Raw genomic sequence first — 11,562 nt, 5'->3', positions numbered from 1 at the left:
CCATGAGTTTTAGTTAAATAAACAGTTTCCTCTGAGTGAGCAAAGGACATTGACGCGTCAAGCCTCCTTACAAATTCAGAAGTGGGATCGATTTATGAATTTATGTCTTTATGTCCGAGAAATTTATTATCTGAGTGAACTATTATCTAAGTGACTTTTTTTTTTTTGTTACCGACGATGAGTTTATTTTCCCTGACTGAACTGAAAGAGAAGCTAAAGGAATTGAATTTTCCTACACACGGATCCAAAAATGAATTACTGAAGCGGCAACTCGGGAATGGGATTCCACCTGAAGAACTGATGGTGACTGTTTCACCCATAGAAGACGAATCACGCGTTACAGGTCAGGGCCCACAAGCCGTTGTCACATCTGGAGGTCTCTCTCTTGCAGACGCGGAGCTTGAGTTTCTCCGTCGAGAAAGAGACCTAGCCACACGTGAGATTGAGCTTTTAAGAAGAGAACTTGATGTTGCACGAACGATGTTACCGCGTTCAGAAGATGAAGTTCGAGTTCGGACAACACGGACGAGGGTTAAAAAATGGCAGGAGCTGAAAGAACTGGTAGGCGAATTGGATGGAAACGTTTTGGAATTCCATCGCTGGGAGAAGCAAATGCAAAAATTATTCGAGTAGCCGGTGAATGCAGGTAGGTTCAAAACTGCGTCCTATCTCATAAAAATCATAATCCGTCCTACCTGGGACGTAACAATGGTAATAAAGTTTGATTTTGAGTTAGATAAAAAAATACTATGCCACTAGCATGTGACCGACGTGTTGGTCAAAGTGTTAAAGAGAAATAAAATCATAATATATTAGACACACACACACACACACACACACACACTCCTCCTCCTCCTACTCCTACTCCTCCTTCCCTAAGCAGCGGACCCCCTCTTCCGGTCGCTCACCATTCATCCCAATCCTCCATTTGCACCTTCCCTCCATTCCTCCACCCTCCTCATCCACTTCTCCCCTCCCCCTCATCATCCAGCACTTCCCCATCTTTTCCTGCCCACCTCCTTCCTCATCCAGCCTCATACATTCCTCCCATACATGCTCCCATGTCTCACTTATCGATCCACACACTCTACATTTTCTCTCTTCCTCATCCATCCAATATTTTCCCTCTTTCATACCATTTCCTAACCTAAACTTTGCCACCCTCTGCCATCTACTCTCCCACCACCCTTTCTTTAAGTAGCCCGACAGACCCTCCCCCTTTACCATCCCATACCACTTATTATATCTTGATTTCTTTATCTTTTCCCACCTTTCCTCCCTCTGCCTTTCCTTCTCTCTTTTTACCAGTTCCCCACTTACCTCCTCTCTCCTATCCTCCATCATTTCCTCCATCTCCTGTATTGTCCACCCCCTATCCTCAAAGAAATCCCGTCTTTCCTTCTCCCGTCCTTCTCTTACTACTCCCCTCCTTTCCCTCCCTCTCATCTCTTCCCAACACAATCTCGCTAATTCCCCTCGTTTGCCCTCTCTTAACTTCTTTTCATACCCCCATGCCCTCAACCCCGCCCTGCCCCTCATTAACTCTTTCTGCAATTCTTCCCTAACCATGTACCCTTGCGTACACTTTTCTACTTCTAACACCCACTTTAGGTATCTCTCCTGCATCCTTTCCTTACCCTCCCTTTCCCTCCACCTCCATATTTCTACTCCATAACTCATCACCGGCCACACTAATTTATCGAAAAGCCAAATCCTCCTAGCCCAGTCCTTTCCAAACCTCCTCTTCCCTATTCCTCACACTTGTCACATCACTGCCGCCCCTTCCTTATCCTTTCCGCCGCTTGCTCTTCCTGACCCCCATCCCTCTTTATTACATATCCTAGATACCTATACCGACTGACCTCCTCTAGTGCCTTACCTTTCCACCTCCACGCACCTTCTTCCACCTTCCCCATCCCCTCCTACACCTCATTATCTTTGACTTTTCTGCGTTTAGCTGCAGCCTTTTCTTATCCATACAGCGCTCTAGCACCCCTATCATCCCTTTCATTCCTTCCTCCTCTTCCGCCAGCATCGCTATATCGTCCGCATACGCTAAGGTGTATACTCTTCTTTCTCCCACTTTCACCCCCCCCCCCCCGAGAGCATCGAATTTAAAAAATTATATTTTGAAGGATTATTTATCCCAGGCTAAACAAACAATGATTAACACGACCGTAGATTTTATAGATTCGTGTTAAAAATGGATGGATCAAACGCAAAACAGTATAGAAGCATTTAGAAAATCTAGAAACGCTTAAACGATTTAAAAGGGAAATAAAGGTCTCTGTATCTTTCGACAAACACACGCGATATTTATTTCGCATTAAAACTCGCAATATATTGATCAATATGTCGACCGAGCGACTCACCGATTTTAATAAACGCGGATACGTCCGGTCAACAGGCAAATAGACCATCCACACGATTATACACAAAACGCGATAAAATAAATGTGTCATTTGTTGCGAACGTGATTTTTATTTTATTTCCCATCTCGTGAAATCCCATGGTCATTTACGGAAGAATTGAGTTTTAATATTGTTTGCTACATTCGCAGATTCATGCTTGACGGTGAATCAAGTCAGGTGTCAAAAACAGAGCGTTGCTCGCGAACTATGGGCAAGGGAGTCAAGTACTGTGGGGGTGTCAATTACTGTGCCTATATTATTTATACTTATCTTTAAAACATAAAGAATATTTAAAAAAGAGATATGTATAACCTAAGTATATATTAGCTGATTTTAATGAGAAAAATTTAACATCTCTTTTTTGATATTCTTCACACTTTAGAAATAAGTGTAATTAATATAGGCACAGTAATTGGCTCCATTACCCCATAAGTTGACATTTCGCCGAGAGGTTATACCCGTTGGAACGAACGTGGAAACTACTTTTGCTCGTGTCGCGCAATTATGAACTCTCTTGAGGAAGTGTATTTCAGTATCGCTTCTCGACACACGTAGCAGAGTTATGAATGGAAACCTTTTTCAATACTTCATTCACCTCTTTAGTTACAGTTACTTACAAGCGTCTCGCGCTGTATCGATCGCGCATGTCGGTTTATTTTGGTCCTTTTACTGGTCGACTTAATCAAGAGCTGACTACACACATGATACGATGAAAATGTTACGTTATTCGTTTCGCTGCGACAATATTTTCAGAGTTCCAATTAATTATCCAATGCTCGTCGGCGAAATTCGATACGTGAGCTTGCAATACCAAACAATTATACAACTTAACGAGCAGGTGGGTAAAAAGTAAAATACCGACGAGTATAACGCTATACGTGAATTACATGGAAATTCGTATCTGCTCGAGCATTGTGCTTCCTTGAAATGTAAAATGTAAAATGAACTTACATATGGCGAATGCCATATTCAAGAAACAACCTTTTTCTGCGATTATCTTTGCATCGAATTGAATTGTATAAATACTATGAACGCATACAAACCCGCGGTCTACACATACTATTTTTAACCTCGAAAATCGTATGTGCAAAGCACATCCCATAACGATCTTTTTAACGATTGTTATATAACTCTTCACGAGCTGCGAAGATCACCGACTTTATCAAAACTGATGCAACGAAAAAATCGTGCCTCGCCATTGTACAACAGGATATTTTCGTGCCAACCCACGCGAATCTATCCGTGTTTGTATATTTCAAAAAAGTGTCGAGCGTGTCGAAAAATGATTGGTTTAGCAGATATTTCAATTTACATAATGATAAACGGTCCCAACAAGCTTCGCAATTGTTAATCCAGCTAATTTTCCGAGAACCGGACATCAACTAATGAATTTGTTAGATGAATGGCCATCCAGGAAGGTGATTTCATACCCCTCATCCTACACGCAGGCTAAACAAGTGGCTCGGACGTCGAAACAGAAGATAAGCTCGCCAATGAATAATATCGCAGCTAAATGGGGGCTGGAGAGCAACAGTTTGCCTAGCACGCGGAATCCTGGTCAGAGATATTTGATCTAGGACGGATTAGTCCTTGGAGCAATTGGAAGCCATTCGACTGTCGGCGATCGTGTTCCGGTAAATTGGAACATTCTGGTGGACTTCGCTCGGGGATTCCATGAATTCCGGCGAGAGAGAGAGAGAGAGAGAGAGAGAGAGAGAGAGAGAGAGAGAGAGAGAAACTGGAAGAAACCGATGCACCTATTCGAACGAATCTACTCGACGCGCCGGGAACCCTTGGTAGATTCTCCCGTGTGACCTTGGCACCCTTGGAGCAGTCTACCTGGAGGCTTGCACCTTCTGAACGGTTTTACTGCCTGTATCGATAGCGAAAATTCCATGTAATCGGAACGACATTGATCGACGCGGTCGGACGAGCAAATTACAACTCGCAAGCTCGCCAGACCCGTCTCTTGAATCTTCTGGTTTCTCTAAAATTTTCTAATTATACAAGATAATTTCTCAATCATTTCCACTCTTTTATTTCAGAACTTCCTACGGGCAAAAAATAGGAGAAAATATTGCTATAGTCTCTGAATAGTTATAATTCAGTTTCGAACATTACTCCTCCATTATTGTGCAAGAGGACATATTTGAGAATTTATTCGAGAAAAATCAACTAATCGATTTATCCTCTTAACTTAACAATTATTTTGTAATAGTGTGTATAATACCCGAGTATTTTCGGGCTTTTCAGTTAAGAGGTTAAGGGTTGTTCTGATAGAAACGGACTACCTTGTGGTGACTGATTGGAAAAATTCTCGATGTTCTACGGAAATAAATATGGCTGATAAATTAATCGATGTAATTCTGGTATTATTGCAAAGAGTACACTTTGCTGTACATTTAAAACAATCCTTGCAATTCTATAAAAACAAATATGGCCGAAAAACTGATTTCCGTATTACACAGGCTCATCCTTCCCCTTTATTGTGAGCTCTTGAAGAATTGATTTTAATTGGTACATACCTTGTTGATTATTTTAACAACATTGTCGCAATTGTGTATAAAGAAACAAGGTCCAAAAATTTATTTCCGTCCTACATCCGCCGCCGTTTCATCAGACGCGGCGTACCTACCACCTGTTGATTGTTTGAAAAACTATTTCCGCGAGAAATACAGCACGGCAGTGGCTGATAACCAAAGAGAGAGAGAGAGAGAGAAAAATCCTCAAAACGATTAAACGCGTAACAGATTCGCGAAGGAATACGCACGAACCGCGCAACAGGAAACCGCCTTTTCTCTACCGACAGGAAATAGTTCCCAGCGTTCCAAGGACACATTATCACATATTGACATATTCTCAACACATAAATTGACATATTCTCGAAAATTCTCGAAAAATAATCGGCAACCTTCGCCGCGGAGTGCCCGCCATTTTAGCTCGCGTTTCGACTCGTAGTTTATTGCATTTTATGCTGGACCGAGAAAAGGCACGAGATTTTCTTAATTATTCTCTTAGTTATTCTGCAGTCAATGTTTCATGTTTTTAAAATTTTTATTTATCTCTGTCGCGATTATCCAACAGTTGAAACAACTAATCTATAACCTTAAAAATGAGAAACACGAATTTTGCTGTCGGTAAAATAATTTCTTTTAAGGTATTAATAGTATTGTTTGTAATTATAGAAAATGATATTAATGTATTGAATGATTTGTGACCGACGTATCCCGAATTAATAATGAATCGAAAATGAATTACGGGAGGCAAAAAATTCTAGCATAACAACTTCTTGGGGTACTAAAGGAAGCGATACTTCCTATTGACTTCGTTTCTCTCAAGTTTCGAGCGTAAAATAATTTAAGAAGCCAGAAGACTTTACTGAATTCACCGCGGTAGAAAATTCGAGAGTTAATACTATAGACGGTAAGGTTTCATAAACTTCTGTTTTGCAGACGCCGGATTAATCGTACTGTGTTCTACTTGCTTCAATATCCAACAAACAAGAGAGGTTGGCAGGTCAGGATACTGGTCGATACATTCGAAGTGGCCCTAAAAGTCCTTCAAAAATCCCTACTGTCTCAAAATCTTTGTCGGTGACAAATAAACAATATTATTTATTCGACCAATTTTTAACGTATCCAATTTTTGTAAACGAATCGCTGCTATTTCGTTGCACATCAAAAACTTGTACATTTACTCGAGTAAATACTTACTTGGGTAAGCTAATTTTATTTTTCTGAATTTCTCTTAATTTTCGAAATACGTTAAAAAATGTTGCAATTGAAGCGTTAACAGCTCCACTCTGAAAATCTAACTGTCTTTGAATATTTCATACACATGATTAAACGTTTATAAGATTCCAACGGTGCGGATAAATTTTGAACAATTACGATAGAGATCTTTTCGATAGTCACAAAGAGAATACGGCATTCGACGAACGGGAAACGAATTAATGACGGATAACGAATAAACGAATGAATAATTTGACACGAATAATGGGAAAGACTAAAATTTTACTTATTCTTCGTTATTGCGAATAAACTTTAATAATTCAAATTTATTTTTAAATTATTTTAAATTACCTTCGAATTGTTCGACTAACACCGAACTTTGATACATAGGCAGGCAAGCGAAATCCAGTTACAATCCGAATCGCGCTAATCACGAAAGCATTGTCTGTTGATAGTACAGCGTTCCAATGGAAGGCTCGAAGAGAGCAAACTACGTGTTTTAGATCTTCGTTGGGTTCCGTAACGAGGAACCTTTAACTTACGATCCGAATGATTTGAGAGAAATAAAATGTGATTTGTGATAGAGCTAACTGATTTATTACTGTTACCACTGCGATTCTCGGAAAAGAGGAAGAGGGCTCGACGGATTGCCGTGTATATTGACGGGGCTCTCTCCCCTCGCCGCGCACCCCGAACTACTCGGTCCGCCCGAAGTGTGCGGAGAGAGAGAGAGAGAGAGAGAGAGAGGAACCGCGACGACGGCCGAGTCCTCAATACAAACAAAGTTCGGCAGTCGCTAATTTGCCGTGTGTGCGTGCGGACGCACAGCGGCACCGAACAGCTGATTGCTCGAACACTACGCGATTGTTGTTAAAAGACGAAACTATGCTGAATGTAGTCCGCGGACTGTTCCAGGTGCAAGCCGCAGTAGGTGTAGGATATCAAAGGGCGGGCTGCAATGTGCGGGGCGAATTCAGAGAGTCCCAGTTACATAATTAAAGACCACCAGGATGGTGCGCTCGGTGCACCAACAAACAGCGAAACTATGTGTAGCAATCGGGGTTAGTAATTTATGAAGCTGCAATTAGCGTCGAGAAGACAAATGGAAATGCAGATTCAGAGTTGGGCGAGATTGCATGTCGCAATTAACGCGGGCCGGAAATCACCGCGCATAATTTTGCGTAAGGAGAGTTACACACTTAATTAAAATATGCTTAATTGTAATCCTTATTGGGCCCGCCGTGAAATATGAAACAAGAAGCGGATCGCGTGTAATTGAATGCGCCTCGTATTCGAGCGCACACGATCCCGGCCAACGGAATGACTATACAATACCCTACGGGAATAATTATTCCCCTCTGTAACGCAAATTTTTCGAGCGGAAATGAAAATTCGAATTTTTACCGCTAATTGAGAAAGCCCGTCACGTGCGCGATTTCAACGGGAATGTCTACATATGTCGGGTATACAAAAAAAGAACTTCTTCATCCCATTCTTCCGTTTGTTTCAAACGCCAATGCAATTCGATGAATAAACATGTACTTCCCGGAGCATGTGAAAAATCCCTCGGCGAAATAGTCAATCGAAATTTTCTTGTGAGGTTTAAAGCAAACGCGAAGTATGCAACAAACAATTTGATTATTTTTTAAATTATTTCTTAATCTATTTAATAATCGTTAGAATAATCATTGTGAGAATACGATAGAATTTCGTGGCTTGATTTTCGAGAAATATTGTAATCGAATACCGTTGTCTGGCCCTCCGGAATTTTAATTAAAAATTCCGTAAAATTAACAGAGCTATGGCACGCGATCAGTTCATGCTCCTACAATACATGGCACGACACGTAGAACGTGAAACTCGTTGTTTGGGACAATTCTAATTTCTTAAAATCTCTATTAACAGTTAGAATTTCTAACAACGATGATACTATTAAAATAAATTGTTTCATGGGATTTTCCGAAAAAATTACTTTCTCTCGGAACGTTCACGATTCACAGGTTCAATTCACTGTTACAAAGGCAATCATGAAAAATATCACGTCACTTTGAATTGTCACTTTCAGAGAGACACAAGACGTAAAAAATGATGCTTTTATATCGACAATAACTATATCTTCCTGTCGAAGCAATTTTCTTTCGTTACGTCAACGGTATGACGAATCGCCCTAAAAGTTTCAATAGAATCGGTCGCACGGACTCCGGGAAAGCATTTCCGAAAGATCAGCAAAGGGTCTAGGTGGATAAGACAGGTCTAGCGGCCCCGGCGGGAATTTTATTGGTATTGTGTGGAAAACCATCATTTTAGGTTGAAAAACAATCCCCTAAAATTTTAAGTCGCTAACCCTTCATTTAAGGGTGATATGAGGGTAAACACCCTCAACTTCCTTCATATCATATATTTTTTTCATAATTGTAATGAAATTATTAAGACTAGAAAAAAATTATTTAATTTTTAATTTTTTTTTAGGCGTGGGGGTAGCAAGCAACCCTTCGAGTGACCACTTCCAAAAAATTCAAGAACAATGTTCTGTTACCTATCTAATACGTACAAAATTTTCAAGATCGTCGGATTGGTGGAACATAGTTAAATATTGAAAAACAAATGAAATTACGCCATTATAATAGTATAATGTGTAGTGCAGTGTTTCTTACGACTAATTATTAATTAATAATTCTTATCAGGAGATTATGTCCCTCCTTGATCAATTATTCGCATCGTATTATATTCTATTCCTGTCTTCGCGAATTTGCAATATAAATAGACATTATGTAGGTGTAAAAGAAAAGTTTAGGAATCATAATATAGATTTATTCAATCTTCGTCACTATTTTCCTCAATTACTGGTACAGTATGTGTCGTATCAAATATATTGGTTACTATCTCCGCTGGTTTTACAATTTTCGATTTAAATCGCCCATGAGATGAATAGTTAATAATGGTAGCGACATGGGAGCAGCAACCTACTGTTCTGTTGCCATTAGCACAGTCGCATGTATATCGTGTAATTCCGGTATAACTAATCGCATGTGGTACATATTCAATGTAGCATTGATAATTTTTGCGATTAATATGCCTCGAATGAACTTTCACCCGTATAATATTTTTAGTTTCCTTTAAATATTCCATATTTAAAATATCATCATTCCTCATTAACTCCGCTAGATAGCATACTGCCTGGGTTAATTGAGGTACCTGTACATAATATTACATAAGTAGCATATAGTTTTATATGTGATAATGTTATACATATGCAAGAAAGTATGTTACCTGTGAATAAGATTTTCAAATCTTTCTCAGTCATTTCTGGAAAATCCATTACAACGTTGGCAGTCATTCGTGTAAATGGTTTTCTACGGCGATTTAATTTTTTTCCTTCTACTAGTTCCTGAAGCGTGTTTGTTTTTATCCGTTGATTCTTCATATAATCAATAATTAAATCTATTTCTGGATCTGTATCTAATCTTTTACCAAATTCATTGTGTAGAAAGGATGCTATTCGACACAATGATTTAAGACATGGTAGAAGTTTTTTGTCCATTTTGTGGTGTAATAAACGATATTTCTGTGCAATATCGCCATGGACAGCTTCAACAATCCATCTTATTTTTGTTACGAAGCGTGATGAATTTGCTTCTGCTGTTATCAATTGTGCTCGATTTCCTTTACAAGCTGGCATTAAAACATTATATCCTCTATTTTTCATATGCTCGACAACATCTCGAAAACCACGGTCCACAACGCAAAAATCATTGGGTTGTAAAAGTGAACTTATTCCGTTAGGATCTACTAATAAGATTTTCATGATTGACGCATCATTCATGGTACCATTAAATGGTCCTGCCGTGTCAATAATATATCCATTTGTTGTGCAAATTGTAAACGGTTTACATAATGATGTTTTCTTCTGTCCAGAATATGATTTCCTTTGATATACATTATTTTTTCTTTTCTCGTGTCTAACATATGTTCCATCAAAAATGACTACTAATTCAGAATCTTTTATTTCAAAAAGTTTCCTTGGTGCGTACGCTGTTTCATTTAAAATGAGATCGGCTCTGGATTTTGCATTTATTCCGAAGTGATTTCCCAAAACATCCTTTTCAAATGCGTTAATTATTTGATGGAAATATCCTGACACTTGTTGTTCATGTTGCAGACCGAATATATTTTTAATAATTACTTTAGAACTGCCACTTCTAAGTTTAAATAAAAATATAATTAATGCTTGTTTCACAGTCGAGCGCGATGCAGCGGGTGTTTGTGATTTTGGGTTCAAGACCGAGCGAGTGTTGGGGACTTTTAAGTGGAAGTCGCAGAGAAACCGAAGGAGTCTAAGACCTCGTACAGACCTGAACATTTCGACGAACATTGCGCCGAACAGCGAACGAAACGCAAAGTCGACATTCATTTCGATGCGATTTTGCGTTTCGGACGCTATTCGGCGCGATGTTCGGCGCGATGTTCGGCGCAATGTTCGTCGAAATGTTCAGGTCTGTACGAGCCTTAAGAGTGCCACGCTGAGAATCGTAGCCAGAGTATCATAGAATCAATAATAAATACATATTATCGTTAATCAAATCTACCACCAATAAATAGTACTATCCCTACTTTATAATACCGTAATTTCATTTGTTCTTCAATATTTAACTATGTTCCACCAATCCGACGATCTTGAAACTTTTGTACGTATTAGATAGGTAACAGAACATTGTTCTTGAATTTTTTGGAAGTGGTCACTCGAAGGGTTGCTTGCTACCCCCACGCCTAAAAAAAAATTAAAAATTTGTAAGGAATTTAAACAGACGTAAAACATTAAATCATTTATTAACAACACGTCTTTCTCCGGTGTCCGACCTGACGAGACTGCTCGTCCTTTTATCGTCTCGTTCGTTTTTCGTTTTTCGACGTTCGTTTTATCAATAATTTGAACATATGAGTATTTGCATGAACAATATATAATGTCTCTTTCTTTTATGTGGCGTTTTGTGGGTGAATAAACCAAATTGGGTTTCACTATAAATAGAGATGATATTTATTAAACAATAATTAAACAATATTTATAATATTTACAGATCCATTACCTATAAATAGAGAAACGGCATTTACGGCCTATTCTTCCCTATATTTCTTACTAATAGTATTTAATACTTTTCCGTCTCAATCTCTCTCTTATCCTCGTGCACGTGTTTCTCGTCTCCTCTATAATCTAACCTACCTACCCGTCCCGCGACAAACTTCAAGAGGGTTTGTAAAGTAGTATCCGTACTACTTTATATCTCCCCACCGCGGAAAGAGTTTTTCTTTGGCTACAAAATCCTTCAACAAGTCTGCTAGTATTCCTCATGATTTTCTTCATCATCGTCGTTGATGCTTTCTGGTATTGGAATGAGCTTCGTAATGTGAAAAATGTTTGATTC

The 11,562-nt window shown here is 39.1% G+C and overlaps 1 long non-coding RNA gene across 1 annotated transcript; it reads right to left on the bottom strand.

Moving 5' to 3' along the window:
- Window positions 1–10,730: 10,730 nt before the first annotated feature.
- Window positions 10,731–11,314, bottom strand: LOC143364808 (uncharacterized). Its single transcript, XR_013084307.1, has 3 exons — window positions 11,227–11,314; window positions 11,000–11,158; window positions 10,731–10,909 (listed from the first exon to the last, which is right to left on the bottom strand). It is a non-coding gene; the product is annotated as an uncharacterized LOC143364808 (long non-coding RNA).
- Between the last annotated feature and the right edge of the window lie 248 nt (window positions 11,315–11,562).

This window comes from Halictus rubicundus, unplaced genomic scaffold (assembly GCF_050948215.1).
Source record: "Halictus rubicundus isolate RS-2024b unplaced genomic scaffold, iyHalRubi1_principal scaffold1012, whole genome shotgun sequence".
Taxonomy (NCBI): Eukaryota; Metazoa; Arthropoda; class Insecta; order Hymenoptera; family Halictidae; genus Halictus; species Halictus rubicundus.
This window is presented reverse-complemented; position numbering and strand designations above follow the sequence as displayed.